Below are 17,168 nucleotides of genomic sequence, written 5' to 3' on the forward strand. Positions count from 1 at the left end.
GCAGCGCCTCAGCTGCCCCGCCCTCGGCCCCGCCCCACCCGATCACCGTGGCGACGGCTCGGGCGGGACACGCCCACTGCCCTGACGCGCGGGAACAGGCCTTCTCCCGGGTCCGGAGCACGAAGTCCCCTCTCACTCGTATCCACTGTGATCACACGAAGGCCAGGACTGGACACTATCCATCACCTGTTAATTTTGCCTCCTGAATGCATCTCGAAGCCTCCTACTTCTCTCCATCCTGCTGCCAGCACTCCAGTTTAGTCCACCATCACCTCTCTCCTAGATGATGGTTGTCCTCTCCATACAATTACTCTTTCCCCTTCCAATCCATTCACACTCAGACAGCGGGAGCTTTTCAAAACGAAACTATATTCACAGCCATCCCCTGCTCAAAGCCCGTTGCCCACTGTTCTTCAGATTAAGATCTAAATCTTCACTGTGAGCCAGGCTCTTCGGAGTCTGTACCTAACTTTCCTCTCTCACATTGGCACGCATTCAGCTCCCCCACATTCTCAGTTCTCAGCATCTTTCAAGTCCTCAAACAAGCCAGGTTCCTTTCCGCCTCAGGGCCTTTGCACTCATCCCCCCCACTCCGCTTCACTGCATTAGCTCCTAGGAAAGGATTCCAATTGCTGGTGTGGAGAGGAGCAGTATTCTGCCTCAGGGGACCAGGTCAGAGTTGCAGCCACCCCCCAAGGGTCTGAGATGTTTTCCCAGTGGGACTTGGGAAGTTCCAAAGAGGAATGCTTAACATTTGTTATTTAGGAAGGCAATAATGACTTTTACTTTAGAAAAACAGGGCAGCTAGATTGCACTTTTTAAATGTAAATGTAATCATGTCACTGCCCTGCTTAGAACCACCAATCTCTCCATCACATCCTCCACCTTTGCTATTTCTCTGGCCACATTAACTTGCTATCATTTCTATGGTTCTCTCCAAGCTCTGTCCAGGCACTGGGCCATTGACTAGGCTGTTGCTTTTTTGCAAAACTAACCCTTTAACAGGTTTCAGTTTGTCATCTCCTCGGTGAGGTCCTCTTTGACTACATTAGCTAGAAAGTGCTCCCCTTGATCTCCTGCCTCGTACAGGGCAATTGCTCTCTACCTTATCACTGTTCATTTTCATCAGAGCACTTAACATACTTCGTAAATATTTAATTTGTTTGTTCTCTTGGTTTTATTTGTCTTTTCCCCCCAAATTAGAGTTAGGAACTATCTTCTATCTACTGAATTGTCAGAATCTGACAAATAGTAGATGCTCATTATGTATCTGTGGAAGGAATGAAAGGAAAGAGAATATTTGGGGAAAAAAATGATAATTGAAAATAATGAGTAGATTCTTCTTTAATGACCTGGCTCCATAGGAGTGGTCTTTTCAAATCTGGACTGGAGGCTGAAGAGAGGATTTCCTGAGCTGATGTAGTCAGGGCAGAGGGAGGTGCTTAGGGAGAGCTTCTAGGAAACCAGGGACAAAAGGTTCAGCTGTACACACTTTGACAACACATATGCAAAAGTTGTAACCATACAGAGAAGATTAGTGTGGCCCCTGCCCAAGGATAACATGCAAATTAGTGAAGTGTTCCATATATATATATATATTTTTGTGGGGGGGGGTTGTTTTTTTTTTTTTTTTTTTTTTGCAGTACGTGGGCCTCTCACTGTTGTGGCCTCTCCCGTTGCGGAGCACAGGCTCCGGACGCTCAGGCTCAGCGGCCATGGCTCATGGGGCCAGCCGCTCCGCGGCATGTGGGATCTTCCCAGACCGGGGCACGAACCCGTGTCCCCTGCATCAGCAGGCGGACTCTCAACCACTGCGCCACCAGGGAAGCCCGAAGTGTTCCATATATTAAAAAAAAATAAAAACACCTTCTGGAATTTGAGGACCAAAAGTACCTACATGAACTCGGATAAGGGCTCAGATACAGAAAGAAAGGACATTCCCAGGATCCTCTGGGTTTATGTTTATTAACATGAAATTGCTCAGATTTTAGTGGCTATTGTAGCATATAGAGAATTTTTTTGCCCCGCAACCGAAGTCATGCCACGAATCCATAGCCCCATACAAATATAACACGTTTCTTTATTTATTCAACCTGCACATATAGAGACCCAGGCTTGAGCTGAGCATCAAAGACACAGAGCAGGGGACTTCATTGGCGGTCCAGTGGTTAAGACTCCATGCTTCCACTGCAGGGGGAACGGGTTTGATCCCTGGTGGGTCGGATCCCACATGCTGGCAGTGCAGCCAAAAAAAAAGACACAGAACAGAATGAGATTTAGGCCCTGCTCTCAAGGAGTTTACATCCTGGTAAAGAAATCATCACAATTTGTAAGTTAAAATTCTTTTTGTCTGTTGCAAATACAAACATGGACACTGTTGCAAGTACAAACAAAAGAAACATGTATTACAAGGATCTTTGGGGGCCCAGAGCATGCACAGGAGGGCAGCCTTGGAAAATAAGCGGCACAGAGCAGCTCCAGCAAGAAGCAAGAAACAGCAGCTTCTGCAGCCAGCAGCACCACACATCACAGCTGGGATTCAATCCTAACATCCCTTTGTCTTTGAGTCACTCACTCAAGAGGCAAAGTCTTGGCGGGGAGCTGATGTTGATTGGTCAAGCTCAGGCCACATGGATTAGTCTAGGCTGCCAGGGGAAGAGAGAAACGATTTGCCCCTAAGGATATCCCCCCAAATGAAAAGAGAGGGGGAGGACTGATGCTGGCCAGACAAAAATAACTTCATACAAGTATGAATGAAATACCTTGGGAGTTAAGCTTTTCCTGATTAAAAAACCTGTGGAGGGCTTCCCTGGTGGCGCAGTGGTTAAGAATCCACCTGCCAATGCAGGGAACACAGGTTCGAGCCCTGGTCCAGGAAGATCCCACATGCCACGGAGCAGCTAAGCCCATGCGCCACAACTACTGAGCCTGCACTCTAGAGCCCGCGAGCCACAACTACTGAGCCCGAGTGCCACAGCTACTGAGCCCAAGTACCACAACTACTGAAGCCCGTGTGCCCAGAGCCCATGCTGCACAACAGGAGAAGCCACTGCAATGAGAAGCCCGTGCACTGTAACAAAGAGTAGCTCCTGCTCACCACAACCAGAGAAAGCCTGCATGGAGCAATGAAGACGCAATGCAACAAAAAATAAATAAAATAAACAAATTAAAAAAACAAAAAAACCCTGCAGAAACCTGGCTTGCTTGCTTCTGAACTGAACAGTCCTGGGCTGCTAGTCACAGAACCCCAGTTTGAAAAGTTCTGGTCTAAACGCCAGGTTTCACCACTGCCTCTTTAGCAGCTTCTATCATTCTGCCTTAAGGTCCTCCCCAGCATCTCACTAGTAGTTGGTCTCAACCTCCCAATTCTTTCTTACCTAGAACCTTTCTTTGTCTAGATAGGCGTTCAATTAATAGTTGTGACTGAGTGAACAAGTGATAGAATGAATGTACAGCAGCCTCATCTCCAGAGAGTAGAATCCCTCCAACCATTTCAGAATTGTGGTCCCAGCACATAAGATGACAGCTCCACAATGAAACCCTACATACACACGAGAATATACTGTAGCACCAGAGATATTCAATACCTGCGTGGAAGTGTCCTTTCTCTCCCTAAGCATCACTTTTCTTCAACTGTAAAATGGGATGATATTTACCCTCATTCACAGAATTGTCACGATTAAGTTAAATAATATGTGAGAGTGTACTGTAAACTGCATAGTTCTATATAAATGATTTTCCAATTGCTTTCTTACTAGATTCATTATCTAGAGTATTCAATGTCCCTAGCTAAAGAAAAGCAGAATTAAAGACCTGAGACAGCATATTCAATTAGAAAACTGATCTTTCTCAACCTCTACCCAGCAAACCTTTATACTCTGCCCTTATGCAACCCCCAGGCATTTACAATCAGTCTGTCAAGGGAAAAGGGGAAAACTAAAACAGAAAAGCAAGCCCCTTGACTGTGACTCACACCCACAGATCCCATGTACTCAGAGTATCACCAAGCCTGAGCATGTCAGTCTCCAAAGCAGGAACAGGGGTATGACATCTGCAGCACCAAGCTGAGTGTGAGAACTCAGGAAGTCGGAAACCACAGTCACAGCAGCATCTGAGGTCCAAGAACCTCCACAAGGCACCAGGGGCCCAAGGGAAGTGGGTTGAGTCTTTGCCCTGGTCTGAGGTCTCTCCAATCTGGGCCTGATGGAAAGTTCCTGAGCTCCTCAAGCCTTACTGCTCTCCAAGTGAGGGGGAGGAGAGTTAAGTAGGAATTCCAATATATTTCCAGCGTTCTGCAAGATTATAAGGAGGGGGTAGGAGCAGGGAGAGAAGGACGTTTTTTGTTCTTGTTATAGCCACTAAAGAGAGTGATAAAATCCACCTGGACCACTTCAAGGGCAGGGACTATGTTCTGTTCTCCTTTGTCCCTTGGGAGTCCCAGTACCTAGCACTGTTCCCTGTAATTTAAGCATATTTAATACTTGTTTCTTGTGGGTTGAAACTTTTGCCAGTTTAGAGATAAAGAGAAAGGGGGAGGAGTTTAGCCCCAGGGACTACTGGAAAGGAAGCTATAAAGAAGTCAATTAAAGAAACAGTCTCTAGGGCCTCCCTGGTGGCGCAAGTGGTTGAGAGTCCGCCTGCCGATGCAGGGGATACGGGTTCGTGCCCCGGTCTGGGAGGATCCCATGTGCCGCGGAGCGGCTGGGCCCGTGAGCCATGGCCACTGAGCCTGCGCGTCCGGAGCCTGTGCTCCGCAACGGGGGAGGCCACAACAGTGAGAGGCCCGCATACCGCAAAAAAAAAAAAAAAAAAAAAAAAAGAAACAGTCTCTAAAAATCTGCTAGACTCCAGTTCACTCCCCAGATTTCTTGTAATTTAATTTTAAATAGTCATGCTGTCCCATGATTCGAATGCCAGAAATTATATAAAAGGTATACAATACAAAGTCTTCCTCATTTGTCTTGTTTCCATTGGTAATCGCCATGGGTCCTAACCACTGCACCACCAACTCTTACTTTCTTATGAATCCTTTCAGTATTTCTTTATGAGTATAAGCAAAGCTGAATATAAGTTCAAATATATTCTGAACTTTTTACACAAAAGAAAGCATTGATACATGGTGTTCTCCACCTTAATTTTGCCACTAAACACACTTTGGGCACCTTGCACATTTTGTAAAATGGTATAAAAATAACTTTCTCATTATCTTGTTTTATTTTACTGCTACATAGTATTTCTTGTGTGGATATACTAAAACTTGCTTAATCAGTCCCCTATTTAAGGACATTTGGGTTGTTTCCAATCCCTGGCAATTTAAAAACTATGTTCCATTTAGAAATAGTTGTACACATGTGTGCAGACAGAACTGTAGTCTATTCTCTGATATGGGAGAACTGAGCCACAGGGGTATATGCATTTATAATTTTGATAGAGATTGCAAGTTACCCACTATAGATTCCCCCAAAATATAACTCCACAGTTGCAAGATGTGTTACAAGTCATCTTTACTTGTAACACTTAAAATCTGTGATTTATTTATAGCTTAAGAAATAGAAATGCTTTCAAGATTATTCCCATAATGTTATTCTCACTTACATGCATTCTTGATAGTGAAATGAGTGATATTCCAGTTATCCAGCTAGGAATGTGTACAACCCACTTCCACAACAATGTATGTCACACAAGTCATCACCATGTGTCTTTTTTCTTTTTTTCGCCCCACCATACAGCTTGCAGGATCTTAGTTTCCCGACCAGATATCGAACCCAGGGCCCAGCTATCGAACCCAGGGCCCAGCAGTGAGAGCGCTGAGTCCTAACCACTGGACCACCAGGGAATTCCCACTATGTGTCTTTAAAAAAGATGTATTAGAAATTATCTTGATTATCTTGATGTAGGGGTAAATATCTATCAGAGATGCAAAGGACAAACCATTAAGGAATATACTATAAATTCAACAACATAAAAAATTCTATCCATGAATATATATCTACACATGGATGGTCTCAGGGCTATAGGGAAATGAGACAGGGAATGGAGGCTTAGGAAGAATAACTCAAAGAGGGACCATTCACTTTGTTTCCAATGTTTATAAACAATATTGCAGTAAACAATTCCCTTACTGACGATCATTCACAATGATGTTTCCAGTTGCTTACAGACAATGCTTCAATAAACAGCCTTGTACATTCAAAAAAGGAAAAAGAGAGGAAAATCTGGGGCTGTGTCTCGCTTAATGGAAATTGTGCACCAAGAAGCAAATGTGTGATTGAATGTATTAGTACAATTATGCACATTTGAGGTTAAAAAAGGTGTGGGGGGGTGAAGAACATTGATAATTGATGCTCTGCCCCTCACACCCCTCTGGACTCCTTCTTGCCTGCTTATTGACTCACTAAGACCCAAAATCTCTCCCCTGCTTCTCAGTTGTTACACATCTGTGAGTTTGGAATCTAACCTCCTTGACGTCACCCTACCCAACACAGCTCATAGTTTCCCTGGGCCTAAAAAAAGTCACTGAAGTCCAACCTAGGTTCCAAATTCCACGCTCTAAATAGTACCTCCAAAAAAGTCATTGGATAACAATTATGGAAAAATGGGTAATCACAGGTACGCTCACACCTTATTCCACTTCCCTTGCTTTCCTTGCCTATATCACTGTCTTTTTTTTTCCTTGCTACTTCATAAGCACTTTTAAGGCCTTTATGCTTTTCAAACATTTACCCTACATGCTGAATCATCACCCTTCCTCTTCCCACTCCTACAATTGTAGGAAGTAAAATAGAGACAGAAACTTGGCTAAAGTAGAAACTAAAGGTGCCATAACACCCCAAATGTTGAAATCTTATGAATACATAGAGAGCTGGATCCTACACACTTTGAACTCTCCCCGCCCTAGAGAGCCTGTGTCTTCCCACCAGGGAAGACAGGGATAACACCTCTGACTTTTCAAAGGCCAGATGGAGGAATAAGTTATATTTATATTTCCTATAGAGTTTCCAAATTTTCTTTTTACCCCTGCATACCACACTCACTTTTGCCTGTCTTCCCTTCCTATTCTACTTCAAATTTTTATCCCTTTTGGAAAAAAAAATAATGACAATATCTATTGAACATTCATTGTTTGCCAGGCACTGTACTAAGCCGTTTACATGAATTATTTCATTTAATATTGACAATAACCTATGAAGAGAGGTCCTATGTATTATCATCATTTTGCAGTTGAAGAAATGGAGGCCCAGAGAAATTAAGTTATTCATCTAAGGTCACATTGCTAAGAATAATTTAAACACAGACAGTTTAACTCCAGGTCTCACGCTTATTAATCCTGAACTCACCAGATTCTCAGTTGAGACTCCTCTAGTTCCCCTGTTCTCAAACTCTCTCCAATCTGGCCAATTCTACAAACTATTCAAGTTGCTATTCAAGAATATTCAATATTGAATATTCAATATTCAAACTATTCCATATTAGTATTATTCTAACATAATACTAATAATAAGCAAAGTGACCCTTTAAAAACATGTCAAATTATCCACTCCCCTGCACAAATGCTTATAATGTTGTCCCCTCTCTAAATGAAAGTAAATTCAAAATCTTTACCTACCAGCCATTCTTGATCTGCCTCTTGTGTTCCCCAGCTCTCTGACCTCAAATTCTGTTCTCTCTGCTTTGCTCACTCCAGTTGCACTAGCATTCTTGCTTTTTCTTGAACACACTAATCTCACGTCTCCCTGGGGTTTTATACTTGCTGTTCCCTCTGCCTGGAAAAATCTACCCCCAGATACCCATAAGACTGAGCACCTCATTTCCTTCTGATTTCTGTTCAAGGGTCATTTTATCATAGAGGCTTTCCCTACCACCCTAAATAAAACAGTATCCTGTCTTTTTCTATCTCCCTTAATCTCATTTATTTTTCTTCAAAGCACTTATCACCACCCAGTATATTATATATTTATTTTCTGTTAATAATCTGTTTCATATCTTTAGAAGTTGAAATTCTTGAGTGCAGGGACTTTGTCTTCTTTATTGCTATATCCCCAGCACATGGAATGCTACCCAGCATAAAACTGGTGCTTAATATTTTGCATGAATGATAATACTAAATAATATTTTTGGAGTGCTTCCATTACACCAGGCATTCTAAATACTTTACATATGTATTTTCTCATTTAATCTTTATAACAATCTTACGAGATTTAACAACCTTTTTAATGTGATGTCCAAAACTTTTCAGTGGCCTATGAACAACTAGCTCTCGGAGAAAAAAAGAAAAGGTTGATTTGTAACATTTGTGATATCTGTAGTATAAATACTCATACTGTGGCTGATTTAAGACTACTAATATGAGATCAACTGGCTCACAAAATTCCTGGACACTTATTACTCATAAGCTGGTATGAGTCTGCTGCAGCACACCACTGCTACTATTCTTAGCAGAGCTTGGAAAACTCTTCACAAATTAGCCCTTATCAATCTTTCCAATGGAATCTCCTCTGACTCTCCAACTTGCCCACACAGCCCACTTTCAAATCATGAAGAATCCCTGTCTGTGTAAGAACATGCCCTGCTTGTTCTATACTTAATTGTCATTGGGCAATGTACTTTATTTCTGAGAAGTTCTTTCATCCTTCCTCACTTTGGCTCTGTACTTATGCATCTTCAAAGCAACACCAACTAATTCAACAAACAGTAGTTACACAACCAGCACATTCCAGGCAGGATGTTAGGAGCTAGGGGGTAGAGATAAAGGAGAAGCAGTTGATATTCCCAGAGTAGCTCACAATCTGGTAGTGAAGGCAAATGCATAAGCAATAAAGTTGAATTACAGTCTAAGAGGAGCAATAGTGAGGGATTGATTGAATCTAACAAGGGTGGGCAGGATCAAGACCAACTTCCTAAAGGAAATAAAACACAAACATCTTTACAGACAGACATTTTCAAGGCAGGGAGATACAGGCAATTTGAGAGCTCTAGAACAGATTGAGAAAGTGCTGTAGAATACACAGTTAGGCTTCCTGGACCCCTCTTTGCTCCCCAAACCCTCAGTGGGAAACTCTATTCCACTTCATTATAGGAGAATTGCCGATGGGCAAGTGGTAAAAATCAATGAATAGTCATGAACATGGGGGAAATACAATAATAAGTCAATATCTTGAGAAATGTTTGCCAAAATCTTATACTTGTTGGTTATCAGCAAATCATAGCCAACAAACTAGGTGGCCATGGATCAAAGAATGCCATAGAACTTGATAGACCTGTTCAATCAGTTAGAAACATTGGAAAATATAGCAAAAAGCATTGTTGGTGGGATATGGAGAAAACTACACATAATAAATATATAATTAAAATAAAAATTATGAAATTAAACTATGTGTCAGCCACTGATTTATATGCTTTACTTGTATTAACTCATTTAATTTTGCCCCAGTTTTATAAAGCAGGTTCTATTATTATCCCACAGATATTTCACGGAGAAAACTGAGACTTAAGACAGGTTAAATAACCCACTCAATGTCACAGACATACAGCTGAATGCTGGAGCCAGCCTGTATTGGCTTGCAAGAGCTGATTATTAAATATACACTTGCTAGGTTAAAATAGGCCATAGCGGAAATAGTTACACTATGAACATTGGCAAACTCTATACATCAGGCTTCTTTTTAAAAAATATTTATTTATTTATTTAATTTATTTATTTTTGGCTGCTTTGGGTCTCCATTGCTGCGCGGGGGCTCTCTCTAGTTGTGGCGAGTGGGGCTACTCTTCATTGCAGAGCACGGGCTTCTCATTGCCGTGGCTTCTCTTGCTGTGGAGCACGGGCTCTAGGTGCATGGGCTTCAGTAGTTGTGGCACGTGGTGGGCTCAGTAGTTGTGGCTCACAGGCTCTAGAGCACAGACTCAGTAGTTGTGGTGCACGGGCTTAGTTCCTCCGCAGCATGCGGGATCTTCCCAGTCCAGGGCTTGAACCCATGTCCCCTACATTGGCAGGCAGATTCTTAACCATGGCACCACCAGGGAAGTCCCTCTTTTTCTTTTTTTTCTAAGAGCAAATTTATCAGCACACCATTGGTAGTCTTAGGTACTATTCCAGGCCCTGGGGATATAATAATAAACAAAATAAACAAAAATCTCAGCCTTCATAAAGTTTGAATTACAATGAAATTCTAATTCAAATAGTCTAATGTAATTCAATAGTCTAATGGTGGGCGATAAACAATGAACAAATAAATAAATAAAATATATGGTATGTCAGATGATGACAAGTGCTATGGAGAAAAGTAAAAGGGGTAATAAGTATGGCACGCTATCATTTTATTATTTATTATTTATTTATTTATTTATTTATTTATTTTTAGCTGCACCGCTCAGCATGCAGGATCCCAGTTCCCCAACCAGGGATGGAACCTGCCACACCCCCTGCATTTGAAGCCTGGAGTCTTAACCACTGGACTTCCAGGGAAGTCCCCACGCTACCATTTTATTTTTTTAAATAAATTTATTTATTTTATTTTGGGCTGTGTTGGGTCTTCATTGCTGCACTCAGGCTTTCTCTAGTTGAGGCGAGCGGGGGCTGCTCTTCGTTGTGGTGCATGGGCTTCTCATTGCGGTGGCTTCTCTTGTTGCGGAGCACGGGCTCTAGGTGTGCCGGCTTCAGTAGTTGTGGCTCGCGGGCTCTAGAGCACAGGCTCAATAGTTGTGGCGCACAGGCTTAGTTGCTCTATGGCCTGTGGGATTTTCCTGGACCAGGGCTCGAACCCGTGTCCCCTGCATTGGCAGGTGGATTCTTAACAACTGTGCCACCAGGGAAGCCACTACCATTTTATTTTATTTTATTTTATTTTATTTTTTAATTTATTTTGGCTGCACCAGGTCTTAGTTGCAGCAAGCGGGATCTTCGTTGTGGCATGTGGGCTTCTTAGTTGCGCCATGCAAACTCTTAACTGTGGCATGCATGTGGGATCCAGTTCCCCCACCAGGGATCAAACCCAGGCCCCCTGCATTGGGAGCGAAGAGTGTTACCCACTGTACCACTAGGAAAGTCCCTCCACGCTACCATTTTAAATAGGATGGTCAGGGAAGGCCTCACTGAGAAGGTAACATCTGATTATGACCTTAAGGAAATAGGAAGGAGCAAGACCTGCATCTGTCTTGGAGGGGAGTGTCAAGGCTCTAAGAAGCACAGACCTACCTTAGGTACTTAAGGGACAGCAAAGAGGCTAGTTAACTGTAACAGACAGAGAAAGGGGGAATCTTCAAAGGAGAGTGTGATAACCGTAATTAGGCATTATTTTCTTTACTGAAAAAGAAGGTCTTGGTAGACATAGCTGGATAAACCATAAACTAATAGCAAAAATATAGCTCATGTTCATTGAATGTTTCCTGTGAGTCAGACACTGTGCTAAGTGCTCCACATACGTTATCTTACTTAATCTTCCCCGTAATATTTTACTTAATCCTCAGAGCAGTCTGTGAGGCTGGGGAAACAAACTTGACTGCGATTATAAGTAAATTGCACAGAATTTTATAATATGTAGGGGAACAGGTGAGAGCCTGTGTCTGTTCCCACCTGCTCTATCACCTACCCTTCCCTATTAGAATTGGTAAGTGAATTTGTTCGATCCACAGGATTAATCTGAGTGAAGATGTTTCAGTGTAATTGTAGGGCCACAGAGGGGTGTTATTAGGCGTATGGGTGTGACTTGGCATATGATTATGAAAACAAAAACCTATAGACCTTAAGAAAGGCATTAAGAATGAACTGGGAAAACAAACAAACAAACAAACAAACAAACAAAAAAAGAATGAACTGGGGCTTCCCTGGTGGCGCAGTGGTTGAGAATCTGCCTGCCATTGCAGGGGACACGGGTTCGAGCCCTGGTCTGGGAAGATCCCACATGCCGCGGAGCAACTAGGCCCGTGAGCCACAACTGCTGAGCCTGCGAGTTTGGAGCTTGTGCTCCGCAACAAGAGAGGCTGCGACAGTGAGAGGCGCACACACCACGATGAAGAGTGGCCCCCGCTTGCCACCACTAGAGAAAGCCCTCGCACAGAAACGAAGACCCAACACAGCCAAAAATAAATAAATAAATTAATTAATTAATTAAAAGAAAGAATTAACTGGAAGGATAATTTTAACTGAGGGTAATGGGAAAAGACACACAAAGAAGGTAGCACTTGAACTGGACCTTGAAGAGTAAATATCAGATGCTTATATATCAGTCAAGGTCATGTAGGGTGGTAGATACCACATGTTATTTGAAGAGAAACAATTTGATATAATGGGTTGTCAACCACAAAACTGAAGAAGTAAAAGGAGAAATCTGAGCTATCATGAAGGTAGTAATTGTAGGAACATCTACAACCCTTAGGGCTGAGGGAACAAAAGAAAGAGGTTGAAATTACTAAAACACATAAACTTAGAGGGTTGCCAAACAGAACTGAAACAGACCTCTGAAGAGGAGGCACAGCTTGGTGGGTGCTTGTGTTTCTGAACTCAGAGGGGCTGGGACCAAAGCCTGTGTGAAGGAGGCACTGGGCAGTCAGTGCTAACTATACTGATTCTGGAAGTGCTGGAAAAACTGCAAACTGATTCAGCTGTTGTAATGGGAGGCAACTGCCACTGCTGGAATTAAGACACTTTGCTGGGATGTAACTGATAGAAATAGGAAGCAAGTAAGAAGGAGGCTTCTATCCTTCCTCCTCTAGCTTTGCGATATCACTCTGGTAGTCTCTATTGGAAGAGCATAACAGAGAGCCAGCATATAAAGCAGAAATATTGTTTGCAGAGTCTCAGCCCCGAAATCATAGAGCAGAAGGGTGAATTTGGAGCTGATACAATAGCTAATAACTGACTCACCTTACCTGGTTTAGAAGGCTTTGCATAGGAAAACCGGACAACCACATGTAAAAGAATCATACTGGACTACTCTCTCACACCATGTACAAAAATAAATTCAAATTTTTTAAATTGTTTATATTTAAAGACTTACATGTAAGACCTGAAACCATGAAACTTCTAGAAGAAAGCAAAGGCAGTGCGCTCTTTGACATCGGTCGTAGTAATATTTTTTTGGATATGTCTCCTCAGGCAAGGGAAACAAAAGCAATACAAACAAATGAGACTATATCAAACTAAAAAGCTTTTGCACAGTGAAGGAAACCATCAACAAAATGAAAAGGCCACCTACTGAATGGGAAAAGATATTTGCAAATGATATATCCCATAAGGGGTTAAAAAACGAAGAACTCATACAACTCAACATCAAAAAAAAAAAAAACCCGATTAAAAACTAGGTAGAGGATCTGAAAAGGCATTTTTTCAAAGAAGACATACAGATGGCCAACAGGCACATGAGAAGATGCTCAACATCATTAATCATCATGGAAATGTAAATCAAAACCACAATGAGATATCACCTCACATCTGTCAGAATGGCTATCATCAAAAAGACAACAGGGGGCTTCCCTGGTGGCGCAGTGGTTGAGAGTCCGCCTGCCGATGCAGGGGATGCGGGTTCGTGCCCTGGTCCGGGAAGATCCCACATGCCGCGGAGCAACTAAGCCCATGTGCCAAAACTACTGAGCCTGCGCTCTATAGACCACAAGCCACAGCTACTGAGCCCATGCGCCTAGAGCCCGTGCTTGGCAACAAGGGAAGCCACCACAATGAGAAGCCCGTGCACCGCAACGAAGAGCAGCCCCCGCTCGCTGCAACTAGAGAAAGCCTGCACCCAGCAACAAAGACCCAACTCAGCCGAAAATAAATAAATAAATAAATAAAAAGACAAGTGTTGGCAAAGATGTAGAGAAAAGAGAACACTTGTTCACTGTTGGTGGGAATGTAAATTGGTCCACTACTATGGAAAACAGTGTGGAGATTCCTCAAAAAACTAAAAATAGAACTACCAGATCCAACAATTCCACTCCTGGGTACTTATACAAAGAAAACAAAAATACTAATTCAAAAAGATACATGCAGACTTCCCTGGTGGCCCAGTGGTTAAGAATCCTCCTGCCAATGCAGGGGACATGGGTTCGAGCCCCGTTCTGGGAAGATCCCACATGCTGTGGAGCAACTAAGCCCACGTGCCACAACTACTGAAGCCCACGCGCCTAGAGCCCGTGTCCCACAACAAGAGAAGCCACTTCAGTGAGAAGCATGTGCACCACAAGGAGGAGTAGTCCTCGCTCGCCGCAACTAGAGAAAGCCTGTGCACAGCAACAAAGACCCAAGGCAGCCAAAAATAAAAATAAAAATAAGATACATGCACCCCTATGTTCATTGCAGCATTATCTATAATAGCTAAGCTATATGGAAGCAACCAAAGTGCCATCAACAGATTAATGGAGGGACTTCCCTGGTGGTCCAGTGGCTAAGACTCCACGCTCCCAATGCAGGGGGTCTGGGTTTGATCCCTGGTCGGGGAGCTAGATCCCACACGCATGCCACGAGTAAGAGATCCCCCATGCTGCAATTAAGACCTGGTGCAAGGGAGACGCAGGAGGGAGGGGATGTGGGAACAGATGTAAATGTATGACTGATTCACTTTGTTGTAAAGCAGAGACTAAAAAAAAAAAAAAAAAAAAAGAAGACCCGGTGCAGCCTAAATAAATAAATATTTAAAAAAGATGGATAAAGAAGATGTGGTATATATATACAATGGAATATTAGCCACAAGAAAGAATGAACTCATATTATTTGCAACAACAAGGATGGATCTAGAAGATATTATGTTAAGTGAAATAATTCAGACAGAGAAAGACAAATCCTGTATGATTTCACTTATATGTGGAATCTAAAAAACAAATGAACAAACATAACAAAGTAGAAACAGAGTCATAGATTCTGAGAACAAACAGGAGGTTGCCAGAGGGGAGGGAGATCAGGGGTGGAGAGGAGTAAGTGAAGGAGGTTGAGAGGTACAAACTTACAGTTGCAAAATAAATGTCATGGGTATGAAATATACAGTGTGGGGGATATAGTCAATAATTATGTAATATCTTTGTATGGTAACAAGTAATAACTAGACTTATCATAGTGAACATTTTGAAATTCATTGAAATATTGAATCATTATATTGTGTAACAGGAACTAACATAGTGTTGTAGGTCAGTTATGCATCAACAACAAGCAAGCAAACAAACATAGGAAATGAGAACAGATTTGTGGTTACCAGAGGTGAGGGGTTCCGGGGAAGGGGAATTGGATGAAAGCAGTCAAAAGGTACAAACCTCCAGTTAAAACATAAGTACTGGGGATGTAATGTATAACATGATAAATATAATTAACACTGTTGTGTGTTACATATGAAAGTTGTTAGGAGAGTAAATCCTAGGAGTTCCTCTCACAAGGAAAAAATGTTTTTTATTTCTTTAATTTTGTATCTATATGAGATGATAGGTGTTCACTCTATTGTGGTAATCATTTCATGATGTATGTAAGTCAAATCATTATGTTGTATACCTTAAACTTACACAGTGCTGTATGTCAGTTATATCTCAATACAACTGAAAGAAAAATAAAAAGGTGGTTTTGCATGGTCTGGATCTTCACAAGCTTCTTTGCTATAGCCACATGGCCTCTGGCAGGTCCTTAAAGACACCATACTCCCTGTTGCTACAAGGACTTCTGCAGATTTTATTCTTTGACTAGAATGTTCCACCTATTAAATGCTCTTTCTCACACTAAATATACTTTCATAACACCAGAAACCTCTCTTGTAGCACTTGTCACAGTTGTACATCTTCATTTACTGATACAGTCTTTTGATCAAAGCCTGCCTCCTCCAGCTAGATTGTAAGGTTCAGGACAGGGACCATGACTGTTTTTGCACTCCATTGTTTGTTTTCCCAGTGCCTACTTCAGTGACTGCCACATGAAAGAAATTCAATATACATTTGTTTTATTTTGTTTTTATTTTTTTGTGGTACGCAGGCCTCTCACTGTTGTGGCCTCTCCCATTGCGGAGCACAGGCTCCGGATGCGCAGACTCAGCGGCCATGGCTCACGGGACCAGCCGCTCTGCGGCTATATGGGATCCTCCCAGACCAGGGCACGAACCCGTGTCCCCTGTATCGGCAGGCGGACTCTCAACCACTGCGCCACCAGGGAAGCCCTTACATTTGTTTAAAATTATTTCAATATCCTGAAAATAGTGAAACATGAGATGTGTTCTAGAAAGCAGGGATTTGGGGGGCTTTTATCTCCCTGTAGCATCTTGCTCTAGATTCTGGAGGTCCTTAGAAGACCCCTCTCTTTCTTCTTTCCCTTCCTTCCTTCCTTCCTTCCTTCCTTCCCTCTCTTCTTTTTGAAACTGAGGTAAAATTCATATAACACAAAAGAAAATTAACAATTAGCCATGCTAACCTATCCAATTTTTGTCATTTCCTGCATTCACAATGTTGTGTAACCATCGCCACTAGCTAGTTCCAGAACATTTTCATTATCCCAAAAGGAAATCTCATACTCATTAAGTAGTCATTTCCCATTGCTCCCTCCCCCTAACCCCTGGAAACCACTAGTCTGCTTTCTGTCTCTATGGATTTATCTATTCTGAATGTTTCATATACATGGAATTATATGTGACATTTTGTGTCTGGCTTCTTTCATTTAGTATAATGCTTTTGAGGTTCATCTATTTTGTAGCATATATCAGTACTTCATTCTTTTTCATGCTTGACTAATATTCTATTGTATGGATATACCACTTTCAGTTCATATATTTATCACTTGATGGACATTTGGGTTGTGTTCATTTTTGGCTATCATAAATAGTACTGCTATGAACATTTGTTTACAGGTATTTGTTTGAAAATATATTTTCAATTCTTTTGTGTTTATACCTAGGAGTGGAATTGCTGGGTCGTATGGTTAATTCTATACTTAACTTTCTTTTTTTTTAATTTTTAATTTTATTTTTGGCTGTGTTGGGTCTTCGTTGCTCTCCGTGGGCTTTCTCTAGTTGCGGCGAGCAGGAGCTACTCTTCATTGTGGTGCAAGGGCTTCTCATTGCGGTGGCTTCTCTTGTTGTGGAGCACGGGCTCTAGGCACATGGGCTTCAGTAGTTGTGGTGCATGGGCTCAGTAGTTGTGGCCGCAGGCTCTAGAGCACAGGCTCAGTAGTTGTGGCACATGGGCTTAGTTGCTCCGTGGCATGTGGGATCTTC

General features: G+C 42.2%; 1 non-coding gene across 1 annotated transcript; it reads left to right on the forward strand.

Annotated features, from left to right (window-relative positions):
• Window positions 1-1,484: 1,484 nt before the first annotated feature.
• On the forward strand, window positions 1,485-1,591 carry LOC132477215 (U6 spliceosomal RNA). The gene has a single exon (XR_009530234.1). It is a non-coding gene; the product is annotated as a U6 spliceosomal RNA (small nuclear RNA).
• The last annotated feature ends 15,577 nt before the right edge of the window (window positions 1,592-17,168 follow it).

The sequence above is a fragment of the Mesoplodon densirostris genome, chromosome 16 (assembly GCF_025265405.1).
Source record: "Mesoplodon densirostris isolate mMesDen1 chromosome 16, mMesDen1 primary haplotype, whole genome shotgun sequence".
In the NCBI taxonomy this organism is placed as follows: Eukaryota; Metazoa; Chordata; class Mammalia; order Artiodactyla; family Ziphiidae; genus Mesoplodon; species Mesoplodon densirostris.